Below are 23,448 nucleotides of genomic sequence, written 5' to 3'. Positions count from 1 at the left end.
AGTATTTTGAAAAGTACTTACTTTTTGGAATCTGATTATGCAATCCAGATTACAAGTAATCAGTTACTACCCAGCACTGCACCTCACACAAACACACCATCATGGCACAGACATGCCCAGGAGTCACCCTGGACTTTAGGGGTCAGACTAGCCATGGTGTGTGCGTCAGACACACACACACACACACACACACACACACACACACACACAGACCCAACAGCACAGGGTCACTGCTCGAGCCCGCTGACTGACCCGACAAGAGCCGACAACTGCTAGCTGTCTGTTAGCATTAGGGCGGCTGGAGCTGAAGCAAGGTTAATCTTCCCACTTTATTTGGGGGTTTTGGATCCTGTGACCCGCTCTGAATGTGGAACTCCAGCCACCTGTGGACTGGAATGCTTTCAGAACCAAAGAACAGATCTGAGTTCTGGAGGATAACAATGAATCATAGATAATAATAAAAAAAAAAAGAGTACTAACATTTTAAAATATATATTTTTACATTTTCTGAAGAAATCAAATGGTTTTTATCTGTGCTAAACTCGGTCACTTAACTCTATTTTGCATGGTTGTCTTCCTATTTTTCATAAAGATCAAATGTCTGTGATTATCTAGTCTCTAATAATAATATAATAATAATAATAATTTATTTTATATAACACCTTAAAGTAGCTTAACAATACAAATATTTATCACTCTGTCTATGATGTCTCTGATGTCTGGCCTAGGAAAACAGACATCTTCGTCCTTAAACAAACATTTGATTTTGATACGGATTTTGTAAGCATATTGCATAGTTGTGTTTGGAGTGTGCAACTTGTGTGCACACTCAATAGTTTCATTTGTAATAATACAATGAAACATGACATTGTACATTTGTGTCATACACAGAAATTACCCATAACACTTATGAAAAACATGTCGAGTACTGCCATGGAGAATGACTGCTATGATCGAAAACAAGGGATAACCAATTAAACATTCTTGTATTCAGTGTGTGTTTTATTTCTTGCAAGCTTTTTGGTTTTCTATTTATTATTGCATAGAATTATATATACATTGATAAAATGCATTTATTGCATTTTATATACATATATGCTTCATTGTAATTTACAGATACTTACATTATGTACAAGATACAGCTTTGTACAGTCAGGACATGTTGAAAAAACCCTTACAAAAATACTGAGGCAGTAACATGGTACTTTTATCATTATTTGTCATATGTGACCCTGGACCACAAAACCAGTCTTAAGTCGCTGGGGTATATTTAATAGCCAAAAATACACTGTATGGGGATTTTTTTTTTATGCCAAAAATCATTAGGACATTAAGTAAAGATCATGTTCCATGAAGATATTTTGTAAATTTCCTACTGTAAATATATCAGAACTTAATTTTTGATTCGTAATACGCATTGCTAAGAACTTCATTTGGACAACTTTAAAGGCAATTTTCTCAATATTTTGATTTTTTTTGCACCCTCAGATTCCAGATTTTCAAATAGTTGTATCTCGGCCAAAAAGTTGTATATTGTCCTATCATAATAAACCATACATCAATGGAAAGCTTATTTATTCAGCTTTCAGATGATGTATAAATCTAAATTTCGGAAAATTTACCCTTATGACTGGTTTTGTGGTGTATATTTGCATTGTACTCCATGGTAGTATTACAGTATTGTTGAAAGCACCTTATGCGGTATAGATTTTAGTATCACGGTGTATGTGATTGTATTACCAGTATCAGTACACCATGGTACCAAGACAGCAGAGGGTCCAAATCCTACTACTTTTGACCTACTTTTTCCTTTTGGTCCTGAATTGAGATGACAAAGACAGATGTAAATAAAACGCCACCTAAAGTCTCTTTCTGCATGTTCTCCTTTCAAACACACACACACACACACATGTGCAGAGGGCCAGAGCTTCACTCCTGTGGGATTCTCAAGGGCAGTATTACAAAGAGCCATGCTGTGCTTACATCAGTCAGAGAACAGACTCACTGCACCAACCCTCACATTCATGCCTTTGAGTGTCTGTGCATGTTAATTTCTCATTCTTTCTTGATGCACATTAAATAAACCAAAAACTAAAATAAATTTGGTGATATTTTAGGCTATTTTCACAAACAATTGCAATTGTTTCTCTGTGCCATTATCGCCTTCTGTTTGCTGTAATCTTACAGATTTTGGTGTGAAGCGACACAAAAAAACAACCCAAGAAAAACATCAGGAAGCCCATTGATACTCATTAACACAAACATTATGTGGGAAATCGGTTGCTCAGCAGAGGAAACATCCAACCTTGAGCTCCTTTCATTAACCCTCCATGTTTATTCATTAATGCTCCTCTTACACTTTCCACGAAGCCGAGAACAATGAACTCGTACACAACACAACGTTATGTTTTCCTTTCTTTTCGTAAACAAAGAAACATTGCACGGGAAGACGTGTTTGTTTAATGGTGACATGTACGCATGGACTAATCAACTCCTCGTTTGCAGTTCTGAGTCGTTTTCAACCTTCTTTCCAGCTGTTACTGCAAACAAACTTCAAACGAAACTCAAGGACTCGAGTTCCTCTTCAAAAGTAGGTTAAAAAGGATCTCCTTATAGTGCCTCTTTAGTCAAGATGTATAAGTGAAGAAGGACAGAAATACTTTTAAGCAAAGCTTTATATCGTAATCACCATCTGACAGTCACACACAGAATATATGCAGATCAGAGCTGTCATGAAATCTGCAGGTTGCACAAGCATTCTGCAGAATGAAACCTGCATCAGAAGCAGTCTTATCTATCCGTCTGTGTGTGGCTGTCGCTTTATCCAGCAACCACCTAGTGATACCCTAGCAACCACTGAGATCAATGGCATCCACACTGGAACAGCCTAGCAACCACTTAACAACACCATAGCGACAGTCTGTAAGGCTTGTAAAACCATCAAACCTCAAGACTATATAAACTTTCAGACACTTTCAAATATTCAGCATTTGTCTCGGCAAACATGTTCAAGTTCGTTATATTTGATATAAAATATATTTATATATAATATAAAATCAGTGCTTTAATTGTTAACTAAAACGAAAAAAAAAAAATTACAATTGTTTTCATTAATTGAAATAAAGCTTAAATAAAATGAAATAAAATGATAAAAACTAAACTAAACTAACTAAACAAAACAAGCACTAAAATTACTAAAATGAAAAAGCTAAATAGAAATATTTTTTTTTAAATAATAAAAATGATAAACGTGCAACAAAAAACAAAATTACCAACACTTAAAGTAAAATATAAATTGAAAATATTAAAATTAAAAATATTTTTAAATACTATAATAGTACCGAAATAACACTAAAATAGCACTGTATCAAATATAATATAATATTGTCCAGGGTTTCCCAAAAGCATCGTAAGCCTTAATCTTTGTTTTATTAATTGATTGATTGTTTGATTGATTGATTGTGAATTAGCTGAGATTCAGCTAAGATTTTGTTTTGGTCCACAGCAAACCAATGAAATATATATGTAGATGACAAAAAACATATTGTCTTTAAACAAGTGCATTATTAGATTTCACAACTCATTTTATTTCAGTAGCATAATGCATTTCCAAGTTAAAATCTATAGAATAAATTAAGGAAGGGACTTCTTATCCATGTGGAATTGATTGGATGGTGAAAAAAAAAAAGTTTTTTAATAAAACTCTGAGACCTTCTGCCAAAACCTGCCAAAACTAAAAGTAGTTTCAGAGGCAAAGCAAATTAAAATTTTTTTGCTTAGTATTACATGCACTGATAAAACAACATCGGCGATTTAACATCGACAAACCTTCACATTTGAGAAATCTGACAGGTGTGTGAAAGCGGGGAACTATGGCATGCTGTTCACTTCTCACAATAGTCCAAAAACACACTCTCCAACAAAGACGTAATTTTAAAGTTGGCTCTAACTGGCTGTAGAGTGAAGAGAGGAGAGACAGACTATTGGTATCACAGCTCACTCATTAAGAAGAGAGAGCCTTAATTTAAAGCGACTTGCAAAGCTCTTTGAGCGGGACAGACATATTTACATTTAAAAGATCCAAAGTGGCTGACTGCAGCTACCTCCGTCCTTAATTGCAGCCTTCAGTTGTCCATGAATGTATCCGCTTCATTGCGGCTCTCATTAACTGGCAGAGGCCAGAGCGGCTCACACACACACACACATGCTTCATCTCTGTGTTTTTCTTGCTCTCCTTTCCTCTGCCATCTCTCTCTCTCGTCCTCCTTCACTCTTTCCATCTGTTTTTACTCTAAAGGGTGTGACGAGAACACAACAAGCTGGCAAAGACGAGCAGAGAAAGACACAAACAATCTGTAGGGATTACACTCTAATCCTGTTTGCACTTTTATCCCGGCTGCGTTTTTAAGGGGGGTCACACTCTCTGACAGCGGATTAAACAAGACCTTCCTTCATCTAGTTATGGACGGACTTTGGCAAATTAGCCGAACAGAGTGATTGCTTTCCACAATCTCTCGGCTGGCTGTAAGACTCCGTTACGGCGCAAACAAATTCCAGGCGAGTTGTGGGATAATGAGGCTGGCGTGATGTTTGAAATGCAGATACAGGTTATTCTGCACTCGCAGCTTCATGAGGATCAAACACGTAGAGAGTTACAGTGTCGGGGACGTGTTAATGCTTATTTAGAAAGAAAGTTAAATATGCATTTGATAAAAAAGTTACAATTTAAAGCCATTTATAAATGCATATACAAGACACTAGATTCTTCCTGGATGAGCCACATTGAAAAAAATTAAATATGCACAACTGTGACAAACAAACAAACTAACTTTTGTAATATACTTGAAGTCCCTATGCTATATTATGTAAGCTATTTTTTTTGGAAATAAATAAATAAATTACTTATTTTATTTCAGCTTGCTGTAAAAGCAACATTTCTCAGTTTCATTCAGTTTAACTTGATGTACTAAAATAAGAAAAACTAAAACTGAAATAAAAATCAATGAAAACTATAAGCATATAAAACCAAAAAAACAATACCTACTGAAAATTAAAATTAAAAATAAATAAAATAAATAATAATAATGTTATGACATCCAAATAAAAAAAATAAAGTATTACTTCAGCCATAATTCGTTTAATTTGATGTACTAAAATAACTCAAACAGAAATAAAAATGTACAAAAAATCTAGACATTTTAAAAACAATACCTAATAAAATGACAAAATAAAAAAAACAAATTAAAAAAGAATCTTTATTTAAAAACATAAACTTATTTTATTTCAGATAGTTGCCAAAGCAACATTTCTCATTTTCATGTAGTTTAACTTGATGTAATGAAATAATTAAAATTGAAATAAAAATTAATAAAATCTATACAGACAACAATACCTAATAAAAATGACAAAAAAAAAAAAAAAAAAAACCCCGTTATTTAAACAATTATTTTAGCTATTAATAAAAATGAATAAAAACATGAAAATAATCTAATAAAAAGACAAACGTACAATAAAATGACTATTAAAACATTAACTAAAATTTAAATGGAAAAAAATAATTTATATATATACAGAAGAAAATCTTGCACTTTATAAAGTGAAATACACACCAGACTATTAGAAAACAAAGTCCACACGGACAGACTCATAGAAACCTGGTGGCTTAAGAGGGGTCGCTGCGTCAGTCCTGAGGGTCCCAGCGGAGAGATCAGATCCAGGAGAGTATCACAGCACTGCTCATTTATCCCACACCGACACACAGGTGCTGCTGTTCACAGCCTGAGCGCGTCTCTCAACACACACACACACACACACACATACACAGAGTCCCTGAAAGCATGCAGACACTCAAATCACACATAAAAATGTCATTGCATTAGATAAATATATATCAGATATATATCAAAGCAAATGTCAATTATTGTAAGAAAAGACAGCACTTATTTACAGATGACACTCGATCTGACATTCAGATATTTTTAAGTGTGACTTAAGTGTCCAAATACTTTTTGGGGCTTCTGTACATGCACACACACACTGATACTAAAATACACTGAGAGTGCATGCTCATCTGACAGCTAAAATGAAGGACAGAACTATAAACTGCTGCAGAGGAATATGAAATTTATGTTCAAATATCACATTTTTATGTTTTATTTTACAGTTAATGACTTATTCACACACTGCACATCACTGCCCAACACAAAGGTTAAAGGAATAGTTAAAGGAACATTTACTCTCCCTCAGGCCATCCAAGATGTAGATGAGTTTGTTTCTTCATCAGATTTGGAGAAAAGTAGCATTCCGTCACTTGCTCACCAATGGAATCCTCTGCAGTGAATGGGTGCCGTCAGAATGAGAGTCAAAACAGCTGATAAAAACATCACAATAATCCACAAGTGTCACGCCCCTGGACTGTTTTGCCCCAGTTTTTGTTCCCGTTTCCTTATTTGGTCATGTTCCTTTTCTTGTTTAGTTAATTGATTCCAGGTGTGTCTACTTAGTTCCTCGTTATCCTGTGTTTAAAAGCCCCGGTCTGTTCAGTTAGTGTTTGTCGGGTCTACTTGTTACGTGTGATTGCGCCAGTGGATTAAAGACTATTAACGTTTCTCCAGCGTCCTTCCATCAGCGTGATCGTGACCAGCTACCTGGACGGTGCACTCTGCTCACTCTATGATGCATGTTTGAACACTGCATGCAGAGCGCTGTCGTCCAAAGATGGTCCTCGAGAGGATTTTTGCCACATTCGTGGCGTGGACTCTGGCGAGGAATGGATCACCACTCACCTTCTGCCCCGTGGATGATCTCGCCAGGTTCACTCCAGACCAAGAGTCCAGCCCACCAACTCCCCGTGGTGCGGGGCATCAGCCCGAGTCTGCCATCCTCCTTCGTTGCTGTGGCTGGAGAATCCCTCACCTCCGCCACCAGCCTCCGCCTCCGCCTCCGCCTCGGTCCGTAGACCCAGCGGCTCCACCTCGGCTCCTAGCTACCTCGCCTCCACCGTCACCCATCAATCCACCAGCTCCACCGGGCTCCCTCGTCCCTCCGGCTCCACCTTGGTCGGGCGTCGACCCGCCATCGCCTCAGGACTCCGCTCCTCCAGGCTGCACCTCGTCGCTCCATCCCACCGACTCCGTTGGGCTCCATCCTCCCGCCAGCTCCACCTTGGTCCTCAGTCGCTCCGGCTCCACCCTGGCCCCCCGGATCCTGGCTCGTTGGCTCTCCGCCTCGGGCTCCACCACCACCTGCTCCACCGCCGTTGGTCGGCCCCCTGGAGTCGGTGGCCATTCCTCCTCCATGGCTCCTCCCTCCGTCATCACCGCCTTGGACTCTGTTTGCCCATTTCTGTTCTTTTTCTTGTTTAGTTAATTGATTCCAGGTGTGTTTCCTTAGTTACTCGTTATCCCGTATTTAAAAGCCCCAGTCTGTTCAGTTAGTGTTTGTTGGGTCTACTCGTTGTGTTACGTGTGATTGCTCCAGCGTCTGTTTTGTGGATTTCCCCTGTGTTCCTTGGATTAAAGACTATTAACGTTTCTCTACGTCTGCAGCGTCCTTCCATCAGCGACAAGAAGTAATCCACACCACTCCAGTCCATCAGTTAACATCTTGAGAAGCCAAAAGCTGTGTGTTTGTAAGAAATAAAACCGTCATTGAGACATTTTTAACTTTAAACCATTGCTTACCGCTAAAATGAGTCTTCTATCTATAATATTAGTTTCTCAAGTGAAAAAGTTGTCTGGTCTGAATCAGGAGAGAAATCTGCACAGATCAAGATCAAGAGTTATTACGGATTATGGACTCAGATTAGAGCTGGAAGCAACAGTTTGAAGTTAAAAACAACTTCATGATGGATTTGTTTCTTACAAACATGCAGCTTCTGTCTTCTCAAGATGTTAACTGATGGACTGGAGTGGTGTGGATTATTGTGATGTTTCTTCATTCTGACGGCACCCATTCACTGCAGAGGATCCATTGGTGAGCAAGTGATTTCTCCAAATCTGATGAAGAAACAAACTCATCTATATCTTGGATGCCCTGAGGGTGAGTACATTTTCTGCAAATATTCATTTTTGGGGGAACCATTCTTTTAAACACTATCAGCACTGACCTCAGTTAAAAACTGCAGTTGATTGGCCAGTAGAGGGGGCGATGATTAGGTTTGGCTGGTTAGCAGATTGTTACAGACTGTTGCGTTTGCAGCAGTACAAAGTGGGCAGTGGCAGTGAAACAGTAGGCAGAACACAGTGAGTACTGTGCAGCACTGAATAAATAGTTATGGGCTATGTTCAGAATGGAATAGAGTATTTCGTACCATACAATATACACTGTATACTCCATACTATTTTTTAGAAGTAAGCATGTGATGCTACAGTTATTATTCAAGTGTGAATGTCCTCCAGAAGCTGAACTAAATTAGTATCGAGTTATCTCAGAAAAAGTTTCTTTGCATTTTTAATCCAGTTCATGGCAAAGAAACTAACTTTTGGTGGTCCAATCAAATGGATCAAAAATATGTAAAAAAAAAAAAAATTGTATTGCACTGCAAATGGAAAATCAGGCAGTGGGCTCTTGTGTAGTGTTGTGTAATACACATTTTGATAAAATTTACATTGTTCACCATTTAAAAGTTTAGGGTTGGCAAGATTTTCAAATTTTTTTTTTAAATAAGTCTCACCAAGGCTGCATTTATTTGATCAAAAACTGCAGTAAAATTTGGAAATATTATTGTTTTTTTATTGTAATATATTTTAAAATGTAATGCAAAGCTGAATTTTCAGCATCATTACTCCAGTCTTCAGTGTCACATGATCATTAAGAAATCATTCTAATATACTGATTTCTGATTATTATCAATGTTGGAAACAGTTGTGCTGCATCATATTTTTGTGAAAACTTTGATTCACCGTATTTTTTTTAGGATTCTTTGATGAAAAGAACTATTTATCTTTAACAATAAACCTGGATTGGCTTTAAGAAAAAGCTGAGATGCTACAAGTGAAAATGGCTTAGAAAATCTGCAGATATAAATTTACTTTCTTCTGCTCGACTCCCAACATGCGTGTGACCCTTTTCAATTCCTGGTGTCTTTATTTACTTTCTGTCTACAATGAACGACGGATGGAGACCAGTATCAGCTGATGTCGGCAGGAGAAGAGAGAGAACATTAAAATGTCAAATTGGGAAACGTGAGGGACACTGATTAAGTGTTTTCATCAAGATGGCTTGTTCATGAAGAAACATCTGGTAATTATTTGTTCAAACACTTCAAAATGGATCTCAGGAGAGGCTTGTAGGTTTTTGTCAGCGAGACAATAACTTACCGCGGTTTAATAAGAAGCTCGAGAAGGAATCAAAGGAAATATCATTTGTCATAACACCTCCCGGTGCTTTTTGGACACACAACAGCATACCGCCTGAAAGAGACTAATAGTTATATTACAAAGATTCACAACTGGCTGTCTGTTCCCCATCCTGCCCTTCACGTTCCTCCGCTTCCATCCCCCATCATCTGCAAGAGACAGCGATGGAAGTCGATGCTTTAAAACTTTATTAGTCGACACTGTGTGCCACATGCCGTTTCAGTAGCGCCGCTGCGAGCCGATTTATGACTTATGACATGCGCATATTTAATCTGTAACCCTATACTTCCTGCTCCTCGCGTTTGGCCTCAGAACTGCAGGACTTGTAGGGTTCGGAGGGGTCAGAGGTTAAGTAAAGGAGGGGAAGTGCTGGATCTGACACACGCTCTCGGACGCAGCGCTCCGGGTTCAAAGGTTTAGCTGTGATTTCCAGCAGGAGGCCGCAGCGCGATCACAGGCGGTCGTAAAGAGGAAAGCAGAGAGCTGAGCGTCCCGCTAGCGTTTGATTTGGACGATGTTTCAGAAAGTTACAACTGGGATCCTCTTACAAGTCTGTCTCTGTCACCTTTACGTCCACATAGCCTGTAAAGCCCCGGGGACTGGTGAGCGAGCGAGGTAACACGCCCCACTGGCTCCTCTGTGGCGCGCCGTCTTGTGTAAACATATAAGTTTATTTAGTGTGAAGGGCCTGTGGAGTTGGATGCTTTTGCCCCAGTAGGAGCTCTTCATAAAGGCTTGTCCTGTCTGACAGAAACACATGAGACATGAGAGGTGAGTTAAGGCCAGAGGAGAACGTACAGCCGGCCAGACCCGGATATACTGATGTCCGGCATTCACTAGATACATGGAGCAATAGGTTTTACAGTGATGAAGGGAATTGCACAATTTTACAATTATTTACAATTTGGTCATTCAAAAGTCATTATGAAATCCATGCCTCAATTCTCCATTTCATTAATTATATATAACATTTATTTTATATTACAAATATATAGAATAACATTTATTCTCAAGGAAAAGACCAAAAACCAAATTAGAGAATTAGGAATTATGTGTTAGAATTAGAACTAATTATAATAAAATTATAGATAAATTTATAGAACAACAGAGATTTCATTATGTTGACTATTTTCAAATAATTATAGATTTTAGAAATGTAGTTCTTATTTAAACTATCAGTACCTGTGGTGTGAACCAATAGATCAAGTCTCTTTCAAAATGATCAGGAAGAGCTTAAAAATACTTCCTGTTTGAAAAGGTTATATAAATTAACAGGAAAATGAAAGTGCAAGGTTTTGCAGAACACATCTAAGATCCTGAAAACGCCACACATTTTATATGTCTGTTGTCAAGGATGCAACCAAATATTCAAGACAAAAATATCCACTAATTTGAAAGTTGTAGAGTATCAGACCCACTCAGTGACTATGATGCTTATGGTCAGTTCATCACAGTTAGCTATACTATACCAGTATATATATGTGAAATAAGTACAATAGCAGTACAGACCCTAAAGGTTAAAGGTCACCTTGCAAACAGCTGATCGGTGGGAAGCATGCATGAATTGTTGTTTCCCAAAGGTCAAAAGTCATATTTTTTCTGGTGAACCCAGCAGGTGTTTGACTGCAACTCAATTAAATGCCAGTGGCATCATCATCACAGTGAAATCAATGTGAATAACAATATTAGCACAAATAGATTCATAAACATCACTCATCTGACCAGTCGAAATCAATTAACCTTAACTACAGAGATGCAAATTAATGAGCTGAAGTCTATGTAGAGACAATATGAAAACTTATTTTGCATGAATCATCAGTGCACATTAGTTCAAAGATAAAAATGGGTTCACAATGTGCTCTGCATCATTTCTGCTGAAAGAAATCCAATTGTTTTTCACCACTTTTGCATGCTGATTCCAAAAAAAAAATAGTGTCTCTTTTGCTCGAGCACATCACACTTTCTTACAAAAAATTATGCATTTCATAGCATTTTTGCATTTGTAAGGTGAATAGGTGAATATACACATACATGTACATGTACATATATACACATATATGTATGTATTAGGGGTGTAACGATTCATCGATATGGATCAATACATCGATACGATGTCTGACGATACGATGCATCGATGCCACGCGTAAAATATCGATATCTGTAGTATAAATAGGCACCGTCATATTGGCACTGTCCAAGTCTTCACATAATGTCTGTCCAGGGCCGTCCTTTGGGCGGTGCAACTGGTGCGGTCACACCGGGTCCCGCGCTTTGAGGGGGCCCCACGGGGGCATTTTCTGCACACACATCTGAAGCGTCTACACCGCACGAGTACTAAATTGAGCTCTCTTCCACTTTTTTGTGCATGGATGAATAAATACAGACAAAATGACATCAAAAAGCGCGTTTAGGCAAATATCCTAGTAAACACAGTCGGTTAGGCATATGTCTTACATTAACAGTTGAGAAAGAAAACCTAGTTGTTTAAAATAGGTATATAATATCGAAATATTGAAATATCGAACAATGTACTCCTGAATCGAATCAAATCGTAATCGTATCGTAGAATTTTTTGAGGTATCGTGTCGTATCGTGACGAACCATCCGATTTACACCCCTAGTATGTATGTATGTATGTGTATATATATGTATATGTATATGTATATATACAGTGCCCTCCAAAAGTATTGGAACAGTAAAGACAAAATTGCTCTGTTGGCTGTGGAGTCAAGACATTTACAAATATGATTAAAAGATGAATATGAGACAAAACTACAGAATGTCACATTCTATTATTGGGTGATTCAACACATAGATGTTTTACCAGCTAAGAAGTTCAGCACTTGTAGAGTTTCATCCCTCTATCTGATGTGAGCATAAGTATTGGAACAGTTGCCTCACAGGTTTTTCTAAGTGATCAGCTGTGTCCTGTTGCATTAATTCTTCAGATATTAAATGCAGGGAATGTGTCGTATCAGTTATATCCATCACTTCTGTATTCTGAATCTTGCATTCGATGATGACACACACAAACCAGGATGAAGATGAGGGAGCTGACTTTGAGAGAAAAGCAAGCAATTTGGATGCTAGAAGAAAAGAGGAAGTCAGTTAGAGCTATAGCAAAAACAAAGGGAATGGAGAAATCAAGAGTTTGGAAACCACCAGTGACACCAGCAACCAACAACGACGTGATCGGCTGAGAAAACAACAGTAGTTGATGACAGACAAATCATAAAAGCTGTGACAATGAACCCTAAAAGACATGTCTGTAAAATCACCAACAACATCCAGAAAGCTGGGGTGATGCTCTGACAATCTACTGTCCTCAGGAGACTTTGACACAGAATTACAGATGCTACACAGCAAGATACAAACCTCTGACCAGCTCCAAAAATAGAAAGGCAAGATTAGAGTTTGCAAAAAAGCACAAAGGTGAGCCAGAAGAGTTTTGGAACTGTGTTAATGCACCGATGAGACAAAGATGAACCTTTATCGAAGTAATGGGAAAGCAAAAATGTGGAGAAAAAAAAGGTAACTGCAATGATCCCAAGCATACAGCCTCGTCTGTAAAGCATGGTGGAGGTGGTGTCATGGCATGGGCATGCATGGCTGCCTCTGGAACAGACCCTCTCAACTTTACTGATGACTTAATGTATGATGACAGTAGCAGAATTCATTTGGAAGGGTACAAAACCATCTTGCCTACCAATATTCAAGAAAATGCCACCAGATTCATTGGGAAGTGCTTCATATTGCATAAGATATGTGCTTCATAAAACACCCTGCCAGTTCAGTCAAGTTTATAAGGGCAAAGAAATGGAAAGTCTTAGATTGCCCAAGTCAACCTCCAGATTTAAATCTGATTGAACATGAATTTCTCCAGCTGAAGAGCAGAGTAAAGGCAGAAACTCCCCAAAACAAGCAACAACTGGAATTGGCTGCATTAAAGGCTGGGGAAAGTATTTCAAAGGATGAGACCAAGAGTCCGGTGATGTCTATGGGTCACAGACTCACTTCTGTGATTGTGCGCAAGGGATCTGCAACTATATAATAGCTTTTAATCTTTTATAACTGTCCCAATACTTATGCTCACATCAATGATTGGGATGCACTCTAAAAATGCTGTTCTTTTTATTTGGTAAAACATGCATGTGTTGAAACGGCTAATAATAAAATGTGACATTTTATTTATATACGTGTACGTGTACGTGTACGTGTATATGTATGTATCTTTTTTAACTCAGCATCATTAAATTAGCAAATATTATGCCTTTTTTGCAAATCAGTAGATTTTTTTCCAAGATGCAGGGCTGTGATCTTTCATGAAAGTGCAACTTATAGCACCTCTGAAATGACCTTTCTGTTAACATCACCACAGCTGCATGGGCGGATGATATTATCCAAGATTAATATTACCCAATACTGATTCATTTGGAAATATGTGACCTACAGAAGCTTAATGCACTGTGAAAACCATTTCACATCTACACAAGAACCTCACAGTCCTGCTTTAATAATAATACACCTTCATTTGATTTAGTTTAAATACGTGAGATGTCATCTGCAGTATGGTCTGTCGTCTAACATGTTCATGACTCAAGCTTTCCTGATAAGACTTCCTGGCCTCCCGTGACACTCGCGTCTTGTTTGGAGTCGGATCTGTTTTGGAGTGTGTTTCAGGGCTGTTGTCAAACAGATGGAAGACATTAAAGAGAGACAGACAGCAGGTAAATCACAGAGAGCCTGTGCTAACCAGGAGCAGACCGACAGACTGCAGCTGCGCAGGAGGAAATGCTGAGCGCAGATTGCTCACAACAGCGCTTGTTCCATCCAGATATACGAAAAAGCATTTAAACACAAGCAGATGCTTATTTAAAGCAGGAGTGTGCCAGTTGTGCACTATAACAGCACTGCATGCAACCGCACAAATAATGATTGTTTCCAAACATGTTTCTCAAGCACCCCCACTCTGTGTCTGCCAAACTCAGTCCATTTGGAGAGTCAGAACTCGAAGCGTCAGGCCACTCAAACATACAGATCAACATACAGTCAATAGATTACTTATACTGACTATTCATACTAAAATGGGATATGACAAAGTATTTAATATTAAAATAATGACAAACTTCAGCTTTAATAAAGCAATTATGTGTCATGTTTACCTGTAGTAAAATCACAGTTTTCACACTCTGCCTCACATGGCTTATCACTTTCATAAAATGGCAGCAAAAACAATATGATTAAAGACAGCAATGTTCAATAAACAGTCATATAGTAGAAGTAGCAGAGGTAGTAGTAATGAGTTATTAATAACAATAAATAATTAAAAATATTAAATAAACAAATAACTATTGTTTTAGTTTAACTAAATTAAACTTATTTTAATAAAGGTAAAATTAATAAAATAATAACTATTATTATTATTAATAATAATAATACATTAAATCAATAAAAAGGGTTAAATGATTTATAATAGTGTGTTTCATTATTATTTTATTAATAATAATAATAATGATGTATTATTTTTATTCATTATTAATAATGAGAAGAACAAAACCATAATTCAATAATGCAAAATAATGAATACATTATTATTAACTATTTTATTAACAATACTATTATTAACGATTCAATTTTTTAAATCAATAATAATAATAATAAATCATTAGTTACATTAATTCTGGGCTGTTTAAGGTTAAGAACTTGGTACAATAATTTAGAATATAAAATATAATTTAACTGTGTGGTTTATTGTTAATGGCTTTGAACAATTTCAATTCAATCAGTTTTCAAAGGATCTGAAATATATTTCTGATACTAATACTTTTACTGTAGAACATGCTTTTAAAATGAAACTGAGCATTTCAAATAGAGCACACTGTACTAATATTCAGACATAGAGGATTACTGAATATAAACAAGAAACAAATCTGTATTTGAAGGAAAGATGATTGAGCAGCAGCATCCGTCCTCCATGCTGATGGTGTGATACTCGCGTCTGGCCTACAAAAGCCGAGACGGCACCGGGGGCCGTCAGAAATAAACATGTTTCTGCGTTCTGAAGTGAGCAGAGAGGCTGCAGACTGAAGCCGGAGTCAGGGAGGTTTGTGAGGGATCCAGCTGTGCTGAGCAGACTGTGAAGGCCTCCCCGCCAACACCAACACAAGAGGAGGGTCCCAAATCCACCCGCCCGCCATTGTGGAGCCCCGGCAGGCACTTCCCCTATCCCAGCATGCAACAGACTCAGCTGGCCAAGCCGGCGGAGGGGAGGGGCGCGGCGCGGCGTGGTGCGGTGCGGTGCGGCGCTCACTCTCCAAACTGTATTTATTCATTCCTTTGATTTGCAGGTGAGTGTATTCTTCTTATTTCCAACGTTACGCATTCTCTTTGTAGTGTCTTTTCATTTAAAGACTGAGACGGCTGAAAGATTTAGACCTGCCCTGTGAGCGCCAGTCCCTAAAGACAGAAATAATAGAGAATCATCACAAATCATTGATGATTTAGATGTTGGAATTTCTGGCTACAGTTAGAAGAGGCCTGAAAATCTTATATATTGGCAATGCAGAATATTGTGGAATATACTTTATATCTTCTCATATATATACACATATACATAGATTTTCTGATTTATGTTTATTTATATATTTTCTATTGTGACTTGCGTCAGAAAAATCATTTTAATGCATGTTGTACTATGTTTGGTTGTATGTATGACAAAAAAAACATTTGAATTTGAATTATAATTATTTCTATTATTAAGAATATCATTACTTTTTTAAATTACATTTATTTAGTAATTATTCATGAATTATTTTTTTTACATGCATTTAGATAATGCATATGCATTTTTATAAATAAAACCATTTATATATCTAATAAATGTGTATAATATTATAATAATATTCATATTTTTATAAATTAAATCCTTTTGTAAATGTAATTAATTTTTATTATTTATTAAATAAACAAATAAAACAGTTTTAAATGTGTTATTTAGCATTTGTGGCATATACAATGTCTTTGTTATTAAATAAATAAAAGTTAAATGTTATTATTAAGTAAATGCAGATTTTGTGAGCAGAAAAGACTTCTTACAAAAACATTTAAAAATCTTACTGGTCCCATAGTTTTGAATAGTAATGTACTATTTAAAAATATTACAATATGTATAATAATAATAATAATAATAATAAATAATTATTATTGTCATCATTATACACTGAAACTAATTTAGGTACATTAAAGTAATCAGAGGTTCTTAATTGTCAACAACATGTGTGTCAAACATTCCTAAAATAATAATAAAAAATATAATATATTTCAATGATTATTTAAAAATCATTTTAATATGAAATTTAGCATTTCTAGAAAAAAAATGTTGTTATTAAATATGTAATTAAATCAATATTATTATTACAATTAAATATTATTGTAATAATATTACATTGATATGTCTGTACTATTATAAGGTGGATAAAAAGATCTGAAAGTGAAAAAGAACTAGACAGAGACAGACATAATATATAAGTACAAGTGAAGGCAGAGAAACAGAAGGTGTAAATATTTAATCAAACACATAATGACTGATTGCGTACCATATCTGTCTCTCTCTCTCAGCTCTGGGATTGGAGCTTAACCCCCTGAGGAGGTTCACAGTGCTCCATTGAGAGGTGGAGAAGCTAATCTTGATTGATTTTTTCCTGAACGGTGCACATCTCTTTCAGTGGTTAACGTGCTATATAATCTGCAGCCTGGGACCATGTTAATTCACTCAGCTGGACCAGAGTGAAACCGCCGTGCCGTCATTCTGTGAGAGGAGGAGAACTCTATAGGTGAAGAATAAAGACGCAGTGAGAACAAATGGAGCGTGCAATTCACTCTATGGTGTGTTTGCATTTGCTATTTGCGTTACTTGTGCATGATTGAACCTGAGAGCTGTAATTATGAGCCCTTAATAGTGCACAAGAATGATATTAAGAGCACATCCATAGAGCCGACTGCTTTACTTGAACATCTGATCAATTTAAAAGTATAGAAGAGAATCATTTCACCATAGAAGAGCCATGAACTTATTACAGGTTCAGTCCCTCTGGAGGATTCGGAGGTCAAGTATCTCGCTCAAGGCCACGACACCGATGAGCTCAGGACTCGCGCCGTATGACATTCATCCAGCAGCCAAACAGATTTATACTCATTACTGCAATATAAAAAAAGAAACTGAGAAAGAAACCAATATTGTTATTCTTCAATGATGCAATACATTGATCAAAAGTGACAGTAAAGACATACAATGTTACAATAGATTTGCTGTTCTTTTGAACTTCACATTCGTCAAAGAATCCTGAACAATAAAAATGTATCACGGTTTTCAACATTGATAGTAATCAGAAATGTGTCTTGAACAGCAAATCAGCATATTAGAATGATTTCTGAAGGATCATGTGACACTGAAGACTGGAGTAATGATGCTGAAAATTCAGCTTTGATCACTGGAGTAAATAACATTTTACAACAGAATAAGTTTTAATAATATTTCACAATTTTTACTTCAAATATTTTGTTCAAATAAATGCAGCCTTGGTGAGCATAGGAGACTTCTTGCAACCCCAAACTTCTGAACAGTAGTGTACTATTTAAAAATGGTAGAGTATTTATAAAAATATTTTAAAATCTGAAATCTGAATGTAATGAGAATTACAAAACAAACAAACAAAACAAAAGTAAAACATCGGCACTCATAAAACGTCAACTTCCATGGAACCTTTCCATCACACAAAAGTTTCTTATAAGTGGAAAAAGGTTCTTTTGATTATTAAAATGTTCTTCACACTAAGAAAAATAAAAAAATAAAAATAAATTATTATATATTTTTGTTATTAAACAGAATGTCAACTGGTCCTAAAAATGTTTAATTTGGGGGTAAAATATGACTTGCACATGTTGCTTCACCTGGACAGAGTTCAAAGCGAGACACTTTGGGCACTTGGATTACGACAACTTTGCCACTCTGACCCGGTCCGAGTTTCGCTCTTTCTCCATCACTCTTTCATTCTCTTCCTGTGTGCCAGTTGGCAATCCCAGGCCAGGGATCTGTCAGTGTCGATTGAGCTGAAAGGGCAGGGTCCGGGCTAAAGCAGCCGGGCTGGTCATGGGCCCACCGTTTCTTCCAAATAAGCCTGGGAAAAAAAAAAGTGAGAGAGAGAGAGAGAGAGAGAGAGAGCACATTCCAGCAAGTAGAGCTGCCAACACCCCCCACACACACACACAACTAGGTTTTTTTTTGCAAAGGCGAGCCATGAATGAGATTAACAAAAGGGTCCTGTAAGAGCCCTTCTTGGCCGCCTTCCATGTCAACAGCTCTCGGGGTCAAAGGTCGCACTAACTACATTCATTCCCAGCAGACCCCGCTGCTCTACAACACAAGCTGCCCGAGTCTGGCAATGGCGGAGAGAACGGACAGAAACAGAGAGAGAGAGAAGTTGAGTTTTTCCTCTTCCACTAATCCCCGGAGATATTCCAGATCTCTCCACATGTTTCGGCTGAATTAAAGCAATATCACACCTTGCAAATGCAACGGAAAGAAAAAAAGAGACAGGATGGAGAGAGCGGAGGCGAAAACGGAGGAGAGGGAAGGTTATTACTGAGTGCACATTTATGGCCCCTCACACATCGAGCCGAGCACCTGATTTCACTCAGAGTGAAAAAGGCTCAGCGCTTTCAGCTTAGCTACATAAAAATGTCAGTCATTTAATAGATGCACAACACACCTGGGCTGACAAGCAGGATCATGTAATCCAATTACATGCAAACGCATTAGGTAAATAGCGCAAGGACTGATAACAATGTTAAATTGCTGCCAGATTCCGCTGCCAAATGCTCAGCCTGTGGAGACGGAGGGGCGGACTGACGTGGGTTTGGATCTTGCTGGAATGCAGGAAATATTTTGAAGAAAGCAATGCTAATTTCTAATGGAAAATAATTTTTGATGCCAATAACAAACTGCCATGACCATCGTATGTGAAACTGACAATTTGCAACTCACAGACAAAACATTTACACTACTGGTCAACAGTTTGGAATCATTATGAATTTTAATGTTTTTGAAAGAGCCTCTTATGCTCACCAAAGCTGCACTTATTCAATGAAAAATACAGTTAAAAAAAAAAAAAAAAAAAAAAAAGTAAAAATGATTACACTTTAATAGAACTGTTTTCTATATAAATATATTTTAAAATTTAATTTAATTCTGTGATTTTCAGCATCATTACTCAGTGCCACATGATCCTTCAAAAATCATTCTAAAATGCTGATTTGCTACTCAGAAAAATTTCTAAGTAATATCAATGTTGAAAACAGTTTTTTGCTGCTTAATTTACTATTATTTTTTTAATGCAAGTATTTTCTAAGGATTTAAAAAAAAGAAAAATAAATTAATATTTTTATTAAACAAGGATGCATTAAATTGATTAATAAAGACGTTTATAATGTTACAAAAATGCTGTTCTTTTGAACTTTCTATTCATTAAAGAATCCAAAAAGTATGTTTCATGGCTTCCACAAAAATATGCAGCAGCACAACTGTTTTCAACATTGATAATAATCAGAAATATTTCTTGAGCAGCAAATCAGCAGATTAGAATGATTTCTGAAGGATCGTGTGACTCTGAAGACTGGAGTAATGATGCTGAAAATTCAGCTTTGATCACAGAAATAAATTACATTTTAAATTGTAATAATATATCACAGTAATTATATTTTTTACTGTATTTTTGATTTACTAAAATCAGCCTTGCTGAGCATAAGATATTTCTTTCAAAAACATTAAATATTTTAACGAATTCAAACTTTTTGACCTGTAGTGCACATTTATGCATTTAAGGTATTTACATTTTTCAGTTCATGCATTCCCAAGGAATCGAACCCGTGACCTTGGCATTGCTACTCTAGTGTCATTCTCTACTGTTTGAGCATTTGAGTTACAAACATGCAGATTCAAGTCTGCGTTCTCGTCTGCTCACTTCTGCCGCCGTCTGAGCACACGCACTCAAATGCAATCAAAATTACATGCTTGCCATCTGTTGATCACGGTGGTCTCACATGCAACACTAAAGCACTTTTGTAAGTCACTCAGTGTAACGTAATGTAAATGCATAACAGTCAGGAATGGAAACTTGGGACTGAAATGTAAAAACAATAAGACTGTGAAAATGGGAAACAGCAGCCGCAGTTAAACTGTATCTGATTTCAGACTGTAACACTCAAAAGAAGACTGACAATTGTTTTTAGCACTGTGTTTGTTTGCAAATCAAAGACACATTTCTACTGTAATCATCCAGAAGTTCTGACAAGGTTCTCTCAAGGTTAATAGAACATTAATAAAACATTATTTGCATTGTTCATGTAATGTTTTTTTTTTTTTTCTGAAATATTTTAGTTGAATGCTTTTACATGTTACGACTTACTACCTCTTTTAGAGAACATTTAAATGTAACATTATGTGAATGCATCTAACAGGAAACGTTCTCGTTCTGACAATGTTCTCTGGAAACACTTTACTTAAAGCCTTCATATATAACGCATTATAAAAATAGTTTTAGTGCATTGATGCCTTGTAATGCATTTTATAATGCATTGTATGATCCCATGAACAATTGTAACCACAGTTATAAAACATTATAATACTTATCTATTCATTGTTACACCTTTAGAAAGTATAATGCATTAAAACGTATGACAAACAAACCTTCAAATATTATAATGCTTTTAAACTCTGGTTACAGTTATGCATTATGATGTGCATTATGAATACATTTATAAAGCACTAAAGGCTAAGTTACTGTTTTTCTCAAAGATATGAACAAACGTTCCTCCAGTAACGTTAACAGAATGCTTATTCAAAGTTTTTAATAACATTATCAAAATGTTCGCACATTTGTAAAAAGTAACATTATGTAAACCCAGCCAACTGGAAATGTTCTGACAAAATTTCAAAATTCATCAAACATTCTTCCAGTAATGATAATAGAATGTTTGATCAAAGTACTTTGGTCTTTAAAAACATTATTTATGAATCAATAATGAAATTGTTTTTTTTTTTTTTACATTTTAGTTGTATGTTCGCCTAATGTTTTTAAAAATTCAAAATTAACATTCTCTTAATGTTTGCAAGAACTGAACATTCCATTAATGTTTCCTTTAACATTCAAAAAAAAAAAAAAAAAACATTTAAAAACATTTTAAAAACTGGACATTCAAAAACAACGTTTTCATAGCTTAATGTTAGCAAAGCATTCTTGGAACACATTTGTGACCCTGGACCACAAAACCAGTCTTAAGTGTCAATTTTTCGAAATTGAGATTTATACATAATCTGAAAGCTGAATAAATAAGCTTTCCATTGATGTACGGTTTCAAATACAACTATTTGAAAATCTGGAATCTGAGGGTGCAAAAAAATCTAAATATTGAAAAATCGCCTTTAAAGTTGTCTAAATAAAGTTCTTAGCAATGCATATTACTAATCGAAAATTAAGTTTTTATATATTTATGGTAGGAAATTTACAAAATATCTTCATGGAACATGATCTTTACTTAATGTCCTTATGATTTTTGGCTGTATAAACTGTCATTTTGACCCATACAGTGTATTTTTGGCTTTTGCTATATGAATGAATTGAGTGTCTCAGTAGATTTTAACAGTGAGGAATCAGAAATCAATACACTTGTTAAATCAATTTCACGATGGTCTGAATGCACCTGACACCGAATCTAACAGTGAGCGTCTGCTTCAAGTGTAAAGAAGACCGAAGGAGAAACGGCTGCAAGTAAGAGAAGTAGAAGAGAAAAAAGCAATGGCCATGGGGGAAGCGGGAGGTGCTGGGGGGATCACAGATTTCTTTTTCATTTTATCCTTGATCTCTTTCTTTTTCTCTTTCAGCGAGATCCAGAGCCCCTCCCCAGCCCCCCGCAGAGCCGCAGCCCAGCCGAGAGCAGCGCTACACGGGCTCAACCCCGACCAGCTGCAGGCTCCTCTGGAGCTCCACGCAGAGAGAGAGGAAAAGAGAAAAAAAAAACGTGTGTGCGAATGTGAAAGAGAGAGAGAGAGACACTTGATGACAGGCAAAGTTTTTCAGGAGGGATTCGCCACTCAAAGACACAACAGAGAGAAGTGGAGTGCTAAAGTTTCAAAGACACAGAGCCGAAGGATTTCCACAGGGCTGGACTTCCTCTGCAGTAAGTTAGCAGGAGGTCAAACGTCAGCCAATGACGGATCTTACAGTCAAACACCCAATAACCAGCCGGTAACCATCAAATCTCGGCACATGGGACATGACAGGCTGTGAAGATCACTCGACACTGACAGGACGAGGGGAAAAACAGCATGTTTAATCACAGCACGAGCGAATGTTTTTCAATTAAGAGCATGTTAACCTGACAATCAGTGCATGCATTTTCCAATAGATTACACTGCAAAAAATGTTTTAATTATTATTACATATTTTTTAAAGCTCTCTTAAACTGTGTAATTATTTCTTCTAATTTATTGGATGTTTAAAGGCTGATAACAATACTGAGACTGTATATATGCACACAGGTATATATGTAGCAATAGCCAACAATACATTGTATGGGTCAAAATTATCCATTTTTCTTTTATGCCAAAAATCATTAGTATGTTAAGTAAAGATCATGTTCCATGGAGATATTTTGTAAAATATGTATTTCTTTGCACCCTCGAATTATATAGGCCAAATATTATCCTATCCTAACAAACCATACATCAATGGAAAGCTTATTTATTCAGCATTCAGATGGTGTATAAATCTCAATTTCAAAAAAGGGTTCCTTTTGACTGGTTTTGTGATCCAGGGTCACATATAATAACACCCACAATTGATCAAAACAAATTTTTTACATTTTTAAAAGACGTCTCTTCTGCTCACCAAGACTGCATTTATTTGATCCAAAACACAGTAATATTGTGAAATAATATTATATTTTAAATGAACTGTTTTAGCTGATGCTTATCCAAATACTTTCTAACCTGTTTGTTTGAGCAGCCTTTGTCTCAGCCAATGGAGAGGGTTTG

At 36.5% G+C, this 23,448-nt stretch overlaps 1 long non-coding RNA gene across 2 annotated transcripts; it reads right to left on the bottom strand.

Moving 5' to 3' along the window:
• Positions 1-15,243: 15,243 nt before the first annotated feature.
• Positions 15,244-18,505, bottom strand: LOC131546309 (uncharacterized). 2 transcript variants are annotated; one of them, XR_009272647.1, is made up of 4 exons: positions 18,309-18,505; positions 17,411-17,556; positions 16,955-17,185; positions 15,244-15,815 (listed from the first exon to the last, which is right to left on the bottom strand). It is a non-coding gene; the product is annotated as an uncharacterized LOC131546309 (long non-coding RNA). The 2 variants fall into 2 exon arrangements; XR_009272646.1 differs by having other exon boundaries at positions 16,955-17,166.
• Between the last annotated feature and the right edge of the window lie 4,943 nt (positions 18,506-23,448).

Source organism: Onychostoma macrolepis, chromosome 08, assembly GCF_012432095.1.
Source record: "Onychostoma macrolepis isolate SWU-2019 chromosome 08, ASM1243209v1, whole genome shotgun sequence".
In the NCBI taxonomy this organism is placed as follows: domain Eukaryota; kingdom Metazoa; phylum Chordata; class Actinopteri; order Cypriniformes; family Cyprinidae; genus Onychostoma; species Onychostoma macrolepis.
The sequence above is the reverse complement of the archived record's forward strand: the minus strand, read 5'-3'. Positions and strand labels throughout refer to the sequence as shown.